The sequence below is a fragment of the Leopardus geoffroyi genome, chromosome C1 (genome assembly GCF_018350155.1).
Source record: "Leopardus geoffroyi isolate Oge1 chromosome C1, O.geoffroyi_Oge1_pat1.0, whole genome shotgun sequence".
NCBI classification, from domain to species: domain Eukaryota; kingdom Metazoa; phylum Chordata; class Mammalia; order Carnivora; family Felidae; genus Leopardus; species Leopardus geoffroyi.
This window is the reverse complement of record NC_059328.1, coordinates 213,445,556-213,463,253: the sequence shown is the minus strand read 5'-3', so window position 1 is coordinate 213,463,253 and position 17,698 is coordinate 213,445,556. Positions and strand designations below refer to the sequence as shown.

The 17,698-nt window shown below is 46.1% G+C and overlaps 1 protein-coding gene across 1 annotated transcript in view; it reads left to right on the top strand.

Annotated features, from left to right (window-relative positions):
* Nucleotides 1-15,838: 15,838 nt before the first annotated feature.
* GPR55 (G protein-coupled receptor 55) overlaps nt 15,839-17,698 on the top strand; it is a 44,177-nt gene continuing 42,317 nt past the window's right edge. The window contains exon 1 of the mRNA XM_045481678.1: nt 15,839-15,975. The gene's annotated coding sequence lies outside the window, so the exon portion shown is untranslated. The remainder of the gene's footprint in view (nt 15,976-17,698) is intronic.

The window sequence follows — 17,698 nt, the reverse complement described above, 5'->3', positions numbered from 1 at the left end:
TGGGATATTGTTAAGTGGAAAAATGAGGTTGCAAAACAGTCTACCTTATGAGCCTCTTTCTGCTTTTTTGGGTAAAAAAATGTACATATACGGATTTTAAAAAGCTGTATAAATATACTTCAATGTGTTGACTAGAGTGTAACTAGGGTATGAATATAGAGGTGCCAGGTTTAGCAAATAAAAAAAAGGACATCCAGCTAAATTTGCATTTCAGATAAATTGAAAAGTTTTAGAACAAGCAAGGCCCACCCAATTATTCATTGTTTATCCGAAATCCAAATTTAACGGGATGTCTTTTTTTTTTTTTAATCTGGCAACCCTATGGGTGGGATTTTGTTTGTTTACTAGTGTGCTTCATATTAAATATACATTACTTTTGAAATAAAAAGGGGAATCAATCGGAGTCCTGCCTTGGTAAGGATTAGTTAGAGGCGCGCGGGGATTCCTGCATTCCCAAGGGCCAAGTCACCTGCGGTAGCAACTGCCCTCCCACACCGGGTCCCCGGCTTGACCGGCGACTCCCAGCGCGGGCGGAGCGACTCTGCCCACCAGGTGGCGCTGCCGGGCCGCGGTCCCGGCGGCCTGGGCTCGCAGAGTCCCGTGTGGGGGAAAGCTCAATGTGCTTCCTCTGATCCAGGTGCCTTTCGGATCCAGGTGGCCCTGAGGCGTCCCCAGGGCCAGGGCCAGGGCCAGGAGGGGTTTCAGGAAGAGCTGGGTGCAAAGTTGGTGCTCTGCCGCCAAAGCACACCCCTCGCCTCTTTCGCCCCGGAACTGACTGTGTGGACAGATCCGCGGGCTGAACAGAGATAGCCGCCACCTGCCTCCTCCTGTGTGCCCTGCTCCCTTTCCTCCAACTTGACCCCACGCATCTCTCACTGACTCAGCTCCTATGCCTCTGGGGACGCAGTCCTTGCCCTGGGACGCTCAACTGGGGGCGGACTCCAGGAGAGAGGCGGGGAGGCGAATCCACGGCTCAGAGAAGGCAGGGTCTAGTTCTCAGGCAGAGAGAAAGGAAGGCTATTTGGCACGTGTGTGGAGATGCTCAGAGATCGTAAATTGCTTACTAGCGGAGCTTAAGTCCACACTTAAGCATAGCATATGTGGAACAAAAAAGTTTAGTAAATGTTTTTCATTCAATCAACAAATACTCTGATGCGCTCTTTGTGCCCATTGCTGGGCTGGGCTCTGGGGATGAGATCTCCGCCTGCCCAGAGCTTATATTTTCGTAGGAGAGAGACAAACAACAAACAGGCAGAACAATACTATTGATTCACATGGTGTTAAACTCTAGAAGAAAAGTAAGCAAGGTAATTGATCCCAATTAATCCTAATCTTGTTTCCTGCTGGTCCGGGCTGGCAGTGATGCAGTGGGGAGGGAGGAGCAGGAAGAGGGGGCGGGGAGAGCCACCTGCACAGCCAACAACCCTTGATTCCATCTAGAGGTCTTGAGGAGAATAGAATTCTGGGAGCTGCCAAAGTATTGGGAACTGCCTGGCTGGAAAAAGAAAGGTCCAGGAAAGAGGAGTTTAAGTGCCTGGACCTCTTTGGGTAGAACAGGGCAAGGGAGAGCTTCAGGGTCAGCCCTGCCTGAAAGGGAGAGGCAGAGAGAATGAGAGGGAGAACCAGAATCCTCAGCGATCCCCAGAAGGCCTTGGTGGGACAGGTGTTGGGGAGTGTGATGGTTAATTAATTTTATGTGTCAACTTGGCTGGGCCATAGCACCCGTATGTTTGGTCAAATATTCTAGATGTTTCTGTGAATGTATTTTATTTTTTATTTTTTTTTTAACATTTATTCATTTTTGAGAGACAGAGACAGAGTGCGAGTAGGGAAGGGGCAGAGAGAGGGAGACACAGAATCCGAAGCAGGCTCCAGGCTCTGAGCTGTCAGCACAGAGCCCAACGCAGGGCTCCAACTCACGAACTGTGAGATCATGACCTGAGCCGAAGTCGGACGCTCAATCAACTGAGCCACCCAGGTGCCCCTCTGTGAATGTATTTTAAAGATTGGCTTAACATTTAAATCAGTGGACTCGAGTAAAGCAGACTGTTCTCCATGATGTGGGTGGGCCTCATCCAATCAGTTGAAGGCCTTACGACTGACCTCCCTCAAGAGAGGGGGAATTCGCCAGGAGAATGCCTTCGGACTCCAACTGCAGCATCAGGTCTTCCCTGGGTCTCCAGCCCAGCCAGCAGATTTTGGATTTGCCAGCCTCCAGAATCATGTGAGCTAATCCCTTAAAACAAATCTTTCTCTTTCTATGCGTCCTGTTGGTTCTGTTTCTCTGGAGAACGCTGACTGATACAGGGAGCCCCAGGGCCCTGAGATTGGCAGACCGAGAATCTCTGAGACAGTCAACATTTGTTAAGCCTCCACTGTGTGCTGAGCTCTGTCTCAGGCACCGGGCACAGTGGCTCTCTTTCATGGCTGCCGCCTATAACTCCAGAGCTGGCTGGGTGGGCCTTTGTCTGTCCTTGTCGTGGCTTTGGATGGGTATTTGGCCCCGAGGAAAGGCACTGAACCTGGGGATTGAGGTGAGAAAGCCATCTATTAACAGCTCACCCCAGAATTCCTCTTGATGGGAACAATCTCGGTTTGGGAAAATGTCTGAGAGCCACTTGGATTAGTGAGACCCACAGGATGCTCACATCCTCCTCCCTCCCCTCTACGTTGCCTCAGTGACTTTATCCGGCACCTGCTCTGTCCAGCCTTGTACGGGCTGCTCTTTGGCCCGTTCCAGGGGGAGATGAAGTGGTTTCCTTCTGCTCTCAGGGAGCTTGGGTCAGCGTGGCTCAGCCATGAGAAGAATAACACACAGTGAATTGCCACCAACATGCCCATAATTTAGGAAAGCCAACTGTGAAATCTGGAAAGGAAAAAATAAAAGAGAAAAATCCCTCTACCCTCTTCCCACCTCCGTTTTCAAACTAGATCTGCCCCAGGGGAAGGAATAGCTTACCCACCGAGCAAGGGAACAAATTTTTGCTTTAGAACTTCAGGGTCTGGTTCTTGGTGGTTTAAAGGTGGTCTCCGAGAGTGATTTTGGCTAAAGGAATTTTAGCATCTTGTACTGACCTTTGAACCTCTTGCTAACCCTCCCCTCCCCCTCGAGGAAATGTGGGACTTCACAGTACGGGTCCAAGGCTAGCACGCCAAAGCCATTAGCAGGGTTAATTGCCAAATGGGTTTTCCCAGAAGCCTGGGTCCGGCATAAAGTGGGCAGCTAGCAAATGCTTGTCCAGGGGTTCAACAAGATCGAAGCCCAGAGTCATAGAGTCCACTGGAAGATGAGATAGCAAGGTCCTGGGGTGGCCAGCAAAGGGGGGGGGGCTTGGAAATAGGCCCAGAAGAGGAGGTATCATTTGCATAGCTGGGAAGGGCTTTGGGGCCTATCAGCATTTCCCAGAATGCCTTCTGTTTTCTTCTTGAGAAGTGGTGAGAGCCCAAGGGAGCGATGGGTTTCTCAGTGCAGTTCTAGTATGAGTGGCCCTGCCCACAAGCTGCTAGTACCACGCTAGAAAGAGAGAGATCTTAACCGCTGCCTCCTAACCCCCATGTTCTGTGAGAGCCTCATCCTGTAGTGGGTTGAATGGTGGCCCCCAAAATATACGTCCACGTAGTAATTCATGGGACCTGTGAATGTGACCTTATTTGGAAAAAGGGTCTTTGTAGACATAGTTGAGGATCTTGAAATGAAGAGATCTATGGGATCATTATCTGGATGGGCCCTGTATCCCATGACAAGTGTCCTTACAAGAGACGCACAGGGAAGAGACACGCAGACAAGAGAACGCCATGTGAGCATGGAAACAGAGATTGGAGTGATGTCGTCACAAGCCAGGAAACGCCCAGAGCCACCAGAAACTGGGAGACGCAGGAACAGAATCTTCCCTAGAGCCTCCGGAGGGAGTGTGGCCCCGCTGACACCTTGATTTTGGACTTGCAGCCATCGGAGCGGCAAGACAATAAGTTTCTGTTGTTTCCAGCCAACGAGTTTATGCTAATTTGTTGCAGGAGCCCCAGGAAATGAATGCACATCCCAAGCCACATTTTCTACTCATCCCTGGGGGTTTGCACCCCTATGACTCTTCCTTCTTCCACACGTGCCCTATTTTGCCCCATTTTGCTCTAGGTCCACCCAGAAGTGAGACAGTCCCCTGGGCTTGTTGCGTGTGAGACGTGCTCGCCCCGGGTTTCTTGTTCTTGGGAAACCATGGGGCAGGAGTGTGGCAGAGAGGGGCTCCATTCTCCAGTGCTGATACTGAGTTTTCCCTCCACGGAATTTGGGCAAATAAAATGATGCCCAACTTTTGCATAGTTAATCAGACACGTGCGGGATAGCAAATCCTGAGAAACAGAAGTGTGTGTGTGTGTGTGTGTGTGTGTGTGTGTGTGTGTGTGTGTGACAGAGAGGGTGTTTGCGTGTATGTCCCCAAGCAGTTCCCCTCCTCCACATCCCGGCCACCCTTGCTGTCAGGGGCGGAAGGGAAGGCATCCTTCCAGCCAGCCAGCCAGAGCCGCCTTGCCCTGCTCCGGCCACACATAGCCCCTGTAATGACTCACAGGTCCCCAGCGCAGCCCATGCTTCTCCGTGTGCCTTTCTGCCATGCAGTGGCCTGCGTGGATGTCGGTCACTCCCCTTCACTGCAGGCCTTTTCCAGGATGTCCTTTTGAGGCCACCATCATCATCATCTAGGCAGTTATACAGGTCAGAACCCTGGGAGTGTCCCTCCACACCCTCCTCCTTATCGTCACCCAAATCCATCCCAGCCCCAGAGCCCCAGATTGTGTTTCCTGCTTGTCACTGAAATGTCGCCTCAGCAGTTTTTCCCCTTACCAGCTCTGTTGGCACCTTGTTCCTCCCCTTCGTGGCTCTTTTCACGGTTGCGATTTGCTTTGAGAACAGAAACCATGGCTACCTGTTCTTCAGGGCATCCCTCCTGCCCCAAACAGTGCCTGATGCTCAAGAAATACTTGTCAAATGGTTGAATAAATGAGCGAGTGAGTGGACAAATGCTATATTTGAGCCAGGGTGGTGCTGGAAAGAAATAGAAAGGCTTCCCCAGCAGAGTCTGAGGTCCACTTAGGAATAGCCCCAGGTGTCCTAGAAGATAAGGGGGGGAGACTTGGCAGGTAGACCCCCTCCCCCCATCTGAGCACAGGGCTGCAACCAGCCAGAAGCCTCACAGGTCCTGGAACGTGGAGTCCTCATCCCGGGACTCTGGAAGACTCCTCTCTCCCCCCCGTATGTGTTTGTCAGATGCGTTTGCCATTCACTAAACTCTCCCAAAGGGCGTTGCGTTCAGAGCATCTGCAAATGGTGGGAGTTTTACCAGGTGCTGAGCGCGGGAAGGGGGTTCAAGGAAAGTGAAATGTACACCCTTCCCGCTGCCTTCAGGAAGACTTAAAAGGAGGGTTAGTCTAGGGGCGCCTGGGTGGCTCAGTCGGTTAAGCGTCGGACTTCGGCTCAGGTCATGATCTCGCGGTTCGTGAGTTCAAGCCCCGCCTCAGGCTCTGTGCTGATGGCTCAGAGCCTGGAGCCTGTTTCCGATTCTGTGTCTCCCTCTCTCTCTGATCCTCCCCCGTTCGTGCTCTGTCTCTCTCTGTCTCAAAAATAAATAAACGTTAAAAAAAATTAAAAAAAAAAAAAAAAAGGAAGGTTAGTCTAGTGCAATTCAGGGAGCTGTTCTGAGCTTCCCGCGTGGGTGGCAGCCGGCCTTGGCCTGGCGGCAGGCCTGTTAGCACGCTCTGCTCACCGTGCAGTTGCCCCCACCCCAACATTTTAGTCTGACATTGTGAAACCCACAGAAAAGTTGAAAAAAGGGGTACATCAAATACCCCTCCACCTTCCCCTAGATTCTCCAACTGTTAACGTTTTGTCATGTTTGCTTTCTCTTTCTCTCCCCCTTTCTGTGTTACTTTTATTTTGCTGAACAATTAGTTGCTGACAGCTCGATGCTTCACTTCTAAATATCTCAGCATCTCCTACCAAGGATGTTCTGCCACAAAACCACAACGCTATTTTCACAACCATAATAGCATCCAGGACACCATCTGTATTCAAATCTCTCCAATTGTCCCCCACCTGTCTCTTAAAGCTGGAGGTTTTTCCTGCTCTCCGGAATCCAGTCGAGGTTCGCCCATGAGACTTGGTTATGTCTCTTTAGTCTCTTGGGATCTAACAGTCTGTCACCTTTTGGTTGTTGCTATTGCTGTTTGTTTGGTTTTTTTGGTGACATAGGCTTTTTTGAAGAGTCCCGGCCACTTGGGTTTGTAGGACATCCCACCTGCTGGATTAGTCTGGTTATTTTCTCATGGCTAGATTCAGGCTTAATGTGTTTGGCAAGAGTACTCCCTAGGTGATGTCGTTATTGCCACTTGTATCACGTGACGTCAGGTGGTGCCTTCGTGGTGACGCTGAGTGACGTTCTCCATCCTCTCCTTTGCGATTAATGAGTAATTCATGGGATCCTCACACGGTCCTGACATCAAGGGAGTATCCCGTTCACCCAATAGTTCCTGGCAATCACGGATGAGGCTTGCCCAAAGCAAGTACCACAACGGAGGTTGCAGAGTGGGGGTTTTTCCTTCCACATTTAGTAGCTGGAATTTACTCCATCTCCCTCTCCCCCCCCCCCTTAAAAATCACAGTGGATTCACGGATTTTTAAAAATGTGTTCTATGGGGCGGCTGGCTGGCTCAGTCGGTAGAGCACACACGTGGCTTTTAATCTCAGGGTCGTGAGTTCGAGCCCGACGTTGGGCATGGAGCCTACTAAAAAAATGCGTTATAACCTGCTACTATCGTTATCCATTTTGGCATTAATATAATCCCACACTGAGCAGTGGGGAGTCGCATAGGTCATCGCTTTGACACGATCGCATTTATCTTTGGCACCACAGGATATTCTGGGCTCACGCTGTACATGTTTAGCCCTAGACCTAGAGCTAACTGTTTCTTCAAGGAGTCCTGGCTCCAATCGTGGTGAATGACAGCTAGCTAGGTCACAAGAGCGCAGGGCTATATTGAATATATAATGTGTTCATTGCTACAGCAGTGTCTGTCAGGGAACAGAACCTGGAAATTCATTTTTAAAACAATCATGAGTTCAAACTGATATTTCCACCTCAAATTTGACATTGTAGGGTTTTTCTTTAACTTCTTTTACTTATTACTAGTGTTTTTTTCTCTTACAGTCAAATATGTATTTTCTTGATACTATATTATGCATAAAAGAGTTTCAGAATTACAAGACCAATGTCATTACTAACAGAACGCCTACTAAGTAAAGCATAAGTTTTTTTTGTTTTTTTTTTTTGTTTTTTTTGTTTTTTTTTGCAGTTGATTTTGTTCTTAGAACAGATCCCATTAGGGATGTACCGAGTACTCGACTTCAGTCCTTGCTCTGTGCGGTTATCAGTCTGACATAGTATCACTTTGTTCTGTTCCCGTTCACACTCTGCGGTAGGGTTTGCCTTATCCCATCCTTGCAGACTTTAATTTTAGTTTTTGCCTACATAAGATATTTATATGGTTCAAAGTTAAAACGATAGAGAAAGGTGTATAAGAGAAGTCTCACCACCCTCTCTGTACCTTCTACATTGGTCCCTCCCACCAGCACAGTTAACCCTTTTCATTAGTTTCTCTTATACTTCCTGTGTTTCTTTTCATGAAAATAACACACACGTATTCTCATTTTCTCTGGTTTCTTATACAAAGACAGTAGGGTCTATTTCCTCTTTTTCACATTACCCTGAACTTTGTTACCCACTTAAATAGACCTCTGGGGCTCACTTTCATTTCCTCCTGTTTTAGAATGTTCTGACTTCACATGGAACCTGTTCAGTGCTGACTTTTGTCAATTGATGCTGGGTGTTAGGGAGGCCCCTGTGATGTCTGACGCCAGGGCATTGGGAATATCTAGGTCCTCTTGGGGCTCGGATGACCTCCAGATTCTGAGAGTGGCGGGAAAGCAACAGGCACAAATTGGGGTGAAGGTCATGCAGCAGGCTGACCTCTCCTGTCCCCGCCTCCAGTCCTCGGGCGTCTCTCGGGATGTGGGTGGCTTTGGAGAAGAGGACGGGTGACCCCGGAGGATTAAGAAATATTGCAAAGAGAGAAACAGTTCCTGCGACAAACTCTTGCCTCCGTCAAAGTACACCCTTAAAAAAAAAATTGAGATAAATTTCACATTACATAGAACTCAACACTATTCTGAAGGGTCTATTTAGTGGCTTTCGGTACATTCACAAAGTTGTGTGACCACATTTTCATCACCCCCAAAGGAAACCTCACACCCGTTAAGCAGGTTGCTTCCCATTTTCTCTCCCCGCCCCCCCGCCCTGCCCCAGCCCCTGACAATCGTAAGCTGCTTTCCGCCTTTATGCATTTGCCTATTCTTGACATTTCGTATAAGGGGAATCATACGGATGTGCCCTTTATGTCTGGCTTCTTTCACTTGGCTTAATGTTTTCAGGGTTCATCCGTGTTGCAAATGTATCAGTGTTCCATTCCCTCCCATGACTACACGTTCCATAGCACGGCTGTGCTCCAGCCTGTTTACCCGTCTATCAGCTGATGAATGGCTGGGCTGTTTCCACCTTTCGGCCGCTACGGCTCGTGTTGCTATGAACATTCTTACACACATCTGACACCCACTTGAGCACCTTTTTTCTATTTGTGTGGGTGTGTACCGAGGAGTGGAATCGCCGGGCCATACGGTGCCTCTAGATGTTTAACCCTCTGCGGAGCCACCGAACTGTTTTCCACGGCAGCCACACCAGTTGACATTCTCACCAGCGATGTATAAGCGTTCCCATTTCTCTGCACCGTTGCCAACACTTTTCATTTTCTGTGCTTTGGATTACAGCCATCCTAGTGGGTGTGAAGTGGTCTAACTGCACACTTTGCTCGCGAGCTGGAGATGCACATTATATGTTCTCATAATGCTGCCCTTTGGTTTCGCGGGGCTACCTGAGGCTTCCATTTCCTGTGGGATTAGTCCTTGTTGTCTTTTAAGTTGGTGATCCTGGGGATCCACGGCCATACGAGAGGAATCTAGGTACATACTAAGCGTGACGGTAGCTGAACCTTTGCAAGAAACCTCAAATAAACCAAATTTTTACTGCACAAAGTCATACTCACAATGTACTCTGGGAGTACAGAAACACAGGGGTGATATTATTAACTTCGGGGGAGGGCTGTGAAATGCTTAATGAGACAGGCGGCCTCTCGGACTGTTTCTCAACCTACAATGACCTGTGTGATCAAGGTAACCCGGCCCAGGCTTGTGGGGTCCAGGCATCCTGACAAAACCACGTGAATGTGGAGAGTAACACCTCTCAGGACCAGCGTCCCCTCCCCACCAGGGGAATTTTTCAGCTAGGCACCTTACTGTTTAGGGCCTTAGCGGCATGGAGGCCAGGCCCTGGGGGCTGGGGGACCCCAATGAGTCAGAGCTCTGAGACCAGGGAGGGTGAGAATTACCACTTCCTGTACATGAAAAACACTAAGAGGAATGTCAGTTCCCACCATGGCCAAGAACCAGATCAGATTCTGTCTCCAAGCCTCAGCCTCAAGCACCCCCAAACTCCTGAAAATCCAAAGGGTTTAAAGAGAGGAGGCCCCAGGTGATTTTCCTTATGGTGATTAATGATTTTAATTATGGTTATTTTTCAGCGTTGGCAGCCAAGCAGATGTTAATAATATTCATTCAGTAATCGAGGTCTTATGTAATCCTCATGCCAAATAAAGGACCAGTGAAGTGTGAAAGTGGAGGAACTCTACCTAGTGGGTCGGGACAGGCTGGACTTTTGGGGGGGACCTACCTCGAAGGACGGATGCGATTGAGATGGAAAAGGGAAAAGGAAGGATAGGATAGAGGCAGGAAGGAAAGGTGTGTCCCACATGCACATACTGACAGCAGAGCCTGAAAACCAAAGTCAGAGTCGCAAAGTACAAGGGATTTCTGGGATAAAACCATAAATCTGAAATACATCTAAAAATTATTATGGCAATTTTATTTTAAAAGTTTCATGGCCATGGGGCACTTGGGTAGCTCAGTCGGGAAAGCATCTGACTCTTGATTTCAGCTCAGGTCATCATACCAGAATATTGGGATCGAGCCCCGCGTCGGGGTCTGCCCTGAGTGCAAAGCCTGCTTGGGATTCTGTCTTCCTCTGCCCCTCTCGCCCCACTCACAAGTTCTCTGTCTCTAAAATAGAAATAAAAAATAAAAGTTTCATGGCCAAATTTTAAAAGCGTGAGGTTAGGGGCGCCTGGGTGGCGTAGTCGGTTAAGCGTCCGACTTCAGCCAGGTCACGATCTCGCGGTCCGTGAGTTCGAGCCCCGCGTCGGGCTCTGGGCTGATGGCTCAGAGCCTGGAGCCTGTTTCCGATTCTGTGTCTCCCTCTCTCTCTCTCTGCCCCTCCCCCATTCATGCTCTGTCTCTCTCTGTCCCAAAAATAAATAAACGTTGAAAAAAAATTAAAAAAAAAAAGCGTGAGGTTATAAAACAGGAATAATTATTTCTTGGCATTGTTAGTTGTGAGATCCCTAGTTACTCTAATGAAGAAAGACACTCACTTTCAACTGAGATAAGTGGGTATTTTTCAGCTGAGGTCAGAGCAGGATATTTGGGGGGCACTTGGGCTACCCAAGACAGTCAGGTTTCCCTTTGGGGGCCAGGTCTAGTTGTTAAAAGCATCGACTTCCACAATCCACAGTGTCTCAGTTTGGACAATAATTCACATGGTTGCCCGATTTATCACGAAGTATTATTATTATTACTTATTTGAAAAATTGTGGTAGAATATACATAACATAAAAATTTACCCTTGGAACCATTTTTAAGGGTATAGTTCGATGGCATTAAATACATTTTCGTTGTTGTGAACCATCACGACCATCCATGCCCAGAACCACTTTCACCTTGCAAGCTCTGTGCTCATTACACATTGATTCCCATTCCTTCCTCCAAGCCCAGGCCCTGGCAACCACCATTCTACATCCTGTGTCTATGACTCTGACTACTCTAGGGACTGCATATAACTGTAATCGTGCCGTATTTGTCTTTTTGTGACTGCCTTATTTCACTTAGCATGATGTTTTTAAGCATTCATCTATAGATGGACAATCAGGTTGCTTTTACCTTTTGGCTACTGTGAATAATGCCGCTATAAACTTGGGTGTGCAAATATCTCTTGTGTCTCTGCTTTCAATTCTTTCCTTTTGTTTTATTAAAGATTTATTTTATTTTATTTCTTTTTTTAGAGCATGAGTGGGGGTTAGGGACAGGAAGGGAATCCCAAGCAGACCCCATGCTCAGTGTGGAGCCCGATGCGGGGCTCAAACCCACGACCCTGGAGTTGTGACCTGAGCTGAGATCAAGAGTCTGATGCTCAGCTGGGACTGAGCCACCCCGGCCCCCCTCAAGTCTTTCCACTTCCAGAAACGGGATTGCTGGGTCATATGGAAATTCTACTTTTGATTCTTTGAGGAACTGCCCTCCTGTTTCCGACAGGGGTGGTTCCACTTTCCTTCCCACCGGTAGCACACGAGGGTTCCCGTTTCTCCACCTCCTCTTCAATGCTTGTTTTTTTTCTGCTAATTAATTTATAGTAGCCATTCTAATTTTTCTCACTGTGGTTTTTTTCTCTTTTTAAAAAGTTTTAAAATTGTAATTCTAGTATAGTTAACATGCAGTGGTATATTAGCTTCAGGTGTACAATATAGTGATTCAACAATTCTATACATTATTCTGTGCTCATCATGATAAATGTGCTCTTTTTTTTAATTTTTTTTTCAACGTTTATTTATTTTTGGGACAGAGAGAGACAGAGCATGAACGGGGGAGGGGCAGAGAGAGAGGGAGACACAGAATCGGAAACAGGCTCCAGGCTCTGAGCCATCAGCCCAGAGCCTGACGCGGGGCTCGAACTCACGGACCGCGAGAAGTCGGACGCTTAACTGACTGCGCCACCCAGGCGCCCCAATAAATGTGCTCTTAATTCCCCTCACCTACTTCACTCCTCCCCGCCCCCCCACCTCCCCTCTGCTAACCATCTGATTGTTCTCTATAGTTAAGAGTCTGTTTCTTGGTTTGTCTCTCTGTCTCTCTTTTTTTTCCCTTTGCGCATTTGTTTTGTTTCTTTTTAAAAAATGTTTATGTATTTAGTAAATATATAGAGAGAGCATGCAGCAGAGGGGCAGAGAGAGAGAGAGAGGGAGAGAAAGAATCCCAAGCAGGTTCCGTGCTGACAGCATGGGGCTGGATCCCACAAACCACGAGCCCGTAACCTGAGCCAATATCAAGAGGCAGATGCTTAACCGACTGAGCCACCCAGGAGCCTCTTGTTTTGTTTCTTACATTCCACTATGAGTGAAGTCCTATGGTATTTGTCTTACTCTCACCGACTTATTCCGTTTAGCATTATACTCTCTAGCTCCATCCATAGTGTTGCAAATGGCAACATTTCATTCCTTATTGTGGCTGAGTAACATTCCGTTGTATGTATATTATATATTCCACATCTTTTTTATCCATTCATCCATTGATGGGCACTTGGACTCCTTCCATAATTTAGCTATTGTAAACAATGCTGCAGTAAACATAGGGGTGCATATAGCCTTTCGAATTAGTGTTTTTGTATTCTTTGGGTAAATACCCAGTGGCGCAATTGCTGGATTGTAGGGTAGTTCTATTTGTAATTTTTTGAGGAACCTCCATACTGTTTTCCACAGTAGCTGTACCAGTTTGCATTCCCACCAGCAGGGCACGAAGGTAGCTTTTTTCCCACATCGTCACCAACACTTGTTTCTTGTGTTTTTGATTTTAGCCATTCTGACAGGTGTGAGGTGATATCTCATTGTGTTTTTGATTTGCATTTCCCTGATGGTAAGGGATGTGGAGCATCTTTTCATGGTCTGTTAGCCCTCTGTATGCCTTCTGTGAACTCAGCGCGGGTTTGTTTTTTTTTTTTAAGATTTTATTTTTAAGTAATTTCTACAGCCAACCTGTGGCTTGAACTCCCAACCCCAAGATCAAGAGTCACAGGCTCTACTTGCTGAACCAGCCAGGTGCCCCTGGACTCACTGTGGTTTTGATTGCATTTCCTTGATGATTAGTCACGTGGAGCATCTTTCCATGTGCTCGGTGGCCCTATCTTTCTTGGGGAAATGTCTGTTCAAGTTGTTCGCTCATTTTTGAATCAGGTTGTTTAATTTTTCTTTTTTTTTTTTTTTTTTTTTGAGTTTTAGGAGGTTTGTATATACTCTGAATATTAATCCCTTATCAAACACGTCATGGATATTGTTTTGTATGATTTTGGAACTTTTCCACCTTGCAAAATTTTGAGCTATAAAGAATCCCCAAACGAGGCTTTTTGCTTGAATGATTCATAGTCTAAATGTATAATTGAATTGTATAACTAAAAATTTGACAGCCCATCTTAATGGTTATTTAGTTTAATGTTACAAATGCAAATACACCAAACAATTTTATAAAGATTAAAATTGTGATACAATCTAATCTGTTATTCTGCTTAATATTGTCATTTGGATCTGCGTTATGTGTCACACTATAAAAGATAAGTTGTTTTTTTCAGAAGTTATCTAGCTAACACATTCTCTCAACTATCAGTCTGCTTTCTGATGTATCCATTGGAAAGCTCTTGATAACTGTTTTGGTTTATAAAATAAATGCCTCCCAGTCATCACTAATTCTTGCAGAGTTTCGTCTGTTAGTTAGATCATTTTTTTCCTTAAATGTTCGGTAGAATTCACCAGTGAAATCACCTGGGCTTTCTTTTTTTGAAAGGCTTTTGATTCAATTTCTTTGAATAGACTTATTCATATTATCTGTTTCTCCTTACTTGAGTTTTGGTAGATTGTGCTTTTTAAGAATTGGGTCATCTCGTCTAAATGATCAAATTTGTGGGCATAGAGTTGTTCATCATATTCCTATATTATCCTTTTGATGTTCATGGGTTCAGCACTGACTGACCCTGTTTCTTTTCTGATGTTAGTAACTCAGAGGCTTATCAATTTTAAGATAAGTCTGGCTAGAGGTTTATCAATTTTATTGATTTTTTTTTCAAAGAACCAGTTTTTGGTTTTGGTGATTTTCTCTATTAATTTCCTATTTTCAATTTTATTGAATTCTGCTCCAATTTTTGCCATTTTTTTTTTCTTCTGCTGGTTTTGGGTTTCTATTACTCTTCTTTTTCTAGTTTCTCCAGGTAGAAGCTTATATTATTAATTTTAGATATTTCTTCTTTTCTAATATGTGTATTCAATGCTATAAATTTTCCTCTAAGCACTGCATTTACTGCATCCCACAAATTTTGATAAGTTTTAGTTCCATTTTCATTTACAGTATTTTCAAAATAAGTTCTGGAGACTTTTTTTGGTCCATATGTCATTTAAAAATGCGTTGTTTAGGAGCACCTGGGTGGCTCAGTCGCTTAAGCTGCTGACTTTGGCCCAGGTCATGATCTCACGATTGATGAGTTCAAGCCCCACGTGGGGCTCTGTGCTGACAGCTGGGAGCCTGGAGCCCGCTTCGTATTCTGTGTCTCCATCTCTCTCTGTCCCTCTCCTGCTCATGCTCGGTCTCTCTCTCTCTCTCTCTCTCTCTCTCTCTCTGTCAAAAACGAACTAAAAAAAGATTAAAAAAAAGAAAAATGTGTTGTTTAATCTCCAAATATTTTGGGATTTTGCAGCTATCTTTTTGTTATCGATTTCTAGTTTATTTTTTTTTTTTTTTCAACGTTTATTTATTTTTGGGACAGAGAGAGACACAGCATGAACGGGGGAGGGGCAGAGAGAGAGGGAGACACAGAATCGGAAACAGGCTCCAGGCTCTGAGCCATCAGCCCAGAGCCCGACGCGGGGCTCGAACTCACGGACCGCGAGATCGTGACCTGGCTGAAGTCGGACGCTCAACCGACTGCGCCACCCAGGCGCCCCTCGATTTCTAGTTTAATTTCACTGTGGCCTGATAACATAACTTACATAATTTCTATTCTTTTCAACTCATTTAGATCTGCTTTATGGCTCAGAATGTGGTCTATCTTGGTGAATGTTCCATGTGAGCTTGGCGAGAATGTATATTATGCTGTTGTTGGGTGAAGTATTCTGTAAATGCTAATTAGATTCAATTGATTGATGGTGCTGTTCAGTTCAACGATAGCTTTATTATTTTTCTTTCCGTGTGTCTGTGTGTATCCTGTGTGTTCTCTTCTTATGAGGACATCAATCATTGGATTTAGGGTCCACCCTAACCCTGTATGACCTCATATTAGTACAGCTAATTACATCTACAAAAAATGTTATTTCCAGATAAGGTCCCATTCTGAAGTTCCAGGTGAGCATGAATTTGGAGGGGACATTATTCAACCCACTGCATTTACCACATCAACAAGCTCCAGTATAATAAAAGTAGATTATGATTGGGGCGCCTGGGTGGCTCAGTCGGTTAAGCAAGCATCAGAACCAGACTCAGAATGACAATGGTTTTGGAATTACCAGGTAGGGAATCTGAAATAACTGTGATTAATGTGTTAAGGGCTCTAAAGGGAGGGGGAGACAGCCCGAAAGACAGCGGATTGAAAGCCTGGAGGCGTTGGAATCGTCTCCTTGCCCCTCTCCCAGGGCAGATAAGGCTCTGGTAAAGCAGTTCGCCTGGATTCAGGCCTTTGTTAAGGAGAACAAGACGCTCTGCTCTTTCAAAACCGTTACATTCTCCCTGAGTGTGTTTGAAAATGGTTACTTTTCCCTCCCCGTGCTTGACGCCTGGAGAAGTTTCCCTGCTTTCACAGTGAGAGCCTGGTGGGGCTCCTGGAAGTAAATAAACCCCGGGAAAGTATTCCAGGGGCTTGTAACCTTCAGGCTAGTCTGCACCCAGCCTCTAGCAATTCATCAGACTGCTTGAGGGTTCCTACGGATTGCCGGCTCCCATGGTGACTTCTGTTCCCGGTGAGTCTCGCTTCTCTGTATTCCCCCCTCTCTCCGGATTTCGGGCTGGTGCTTCACCCTATGACCTCATTTCTCCAATGCATCTAAGAAAAGCTGTTGATTTGCAGCCTGTTCACGGTTTTTTCTCTTGAGGTTGGAAGCAGTTGACCTCCAAGCGCTCCACATGTAAGAGTTGTCTTGCGGTGGCTTTTTGTTATTCCTAATTATACAGTTTTGCCCTGCAGTTCCATCTTCCTACTGATTCTTCTTTGTTTCCTTTTTAAAGGCATTTGCCCCCTTCTGCCGAAGACTATGGGGAAACAGACATGGAGTAACAAGCGTAAGAAGCATGAGAAAGTTATAAAGGCCCAGAATCTTATAAACTGTCTCATAGGAAGGACTTTGTGGTCTGTGATTCTGACTTCCCCTCTGGAAATTTGTCGAAGCCTCAGTAACTTCTTGTGTATCTGGCCTTAAGGAAGGTGGCCACCTCTCTTGCTCTGCTGACAGGGCATTTCTTATCTTGGCTTTCTCAAAAAGTGTTTCTTGTGTCTTTCCTTGTCTCGCTGTTACCTTGTAAAGTTTGAGGCCCCAGGCTCAGTCTCTGTCCTTGAGAGCCTTCTGCAGTCTTGCACAAAGCCAGGCTGTGATTCGGACTCTGGGAAAAAGGACCGTCGGTTGAACTGCATTCTTTCCCCCAGTTGGTTTGGTGTAGAACGAATCACCTATGTCACTAAAAGGCCACTTACCAGCACATAAGCCCAGGCATGTGTCCACGTGTTGATCCTCTGGGCCTGGCTCTAACAGGGACAGATGGCTCTGAAGAAGAGCTTTTCTGAATCTGTCAACTAGAAATTTGCCCACGCTGTCGATGCGTGTTCATTGTAGAAAGCTTGGGAAATACAGACAAGTATAAAGGGGAACATAAAAATGATCCATGATCCCACAGTCACTATTTTTAGTCCTTTGGCCTTTTTACTATGCATGGCTAATACTCAGGGGGAAAGGATGAGGAGTTCTCTAGGAATCAGCAAAAAAATCAAGGACAGCTACTACCTGAATTGTTGTATCTATATACAAAAAAGGATAACACAGTGGTTTAGGAAAGTGGCTGGGCAGGAACACAGCCTTTTTGGTCAGTTGTGTCCCGGTTCCAGATCTCAGGTCTGTCACTTACTGGATGACCTTGGGCAAGCTGCCTCTCGGTGTTTCAGTGTCCTCATCCGCAAAACGAGACTAACACCAGCTAGCCCCCGGGGGGTTGGAGTTAATTAAATGATCTCGTGTACCTAAAGTGCTTTGTACAGTGCTGGGAGCAAAGTACTCAATAAGTGGATCTATTGGAGGGAAAGAAGCTTGAGGAGAAGGAACTAGAAACCGTGTACCGACATTGTGCCTGATCATACTTCCAGCCGACAATTTCCTGCCGTTTTAAATGGGATTTATGACAATTAGAGACCCAGGTTCCCAGGTTCCAGCGCGTCTTCGCAGAGGAATGCCAGCTAATAAATAAAGGAGGAATAATAGAATTGGGTAATCACCATTCTGCAAAGACTCCCATAATGACAGATTCAGTCAACATCATCAACCTTTGCCAAAGCCATTGAGCAAAGCACCGTTGGGTACGGGATGTTCACATGGCATGAAAGTATCTTTTGGCAGATTACGTTTTGGTAACAGTGGAGAGTTCTGTCAGACCTCGCCTTAACTAGACGTGCAAAATGAGCTTCATAAATAACGGGAC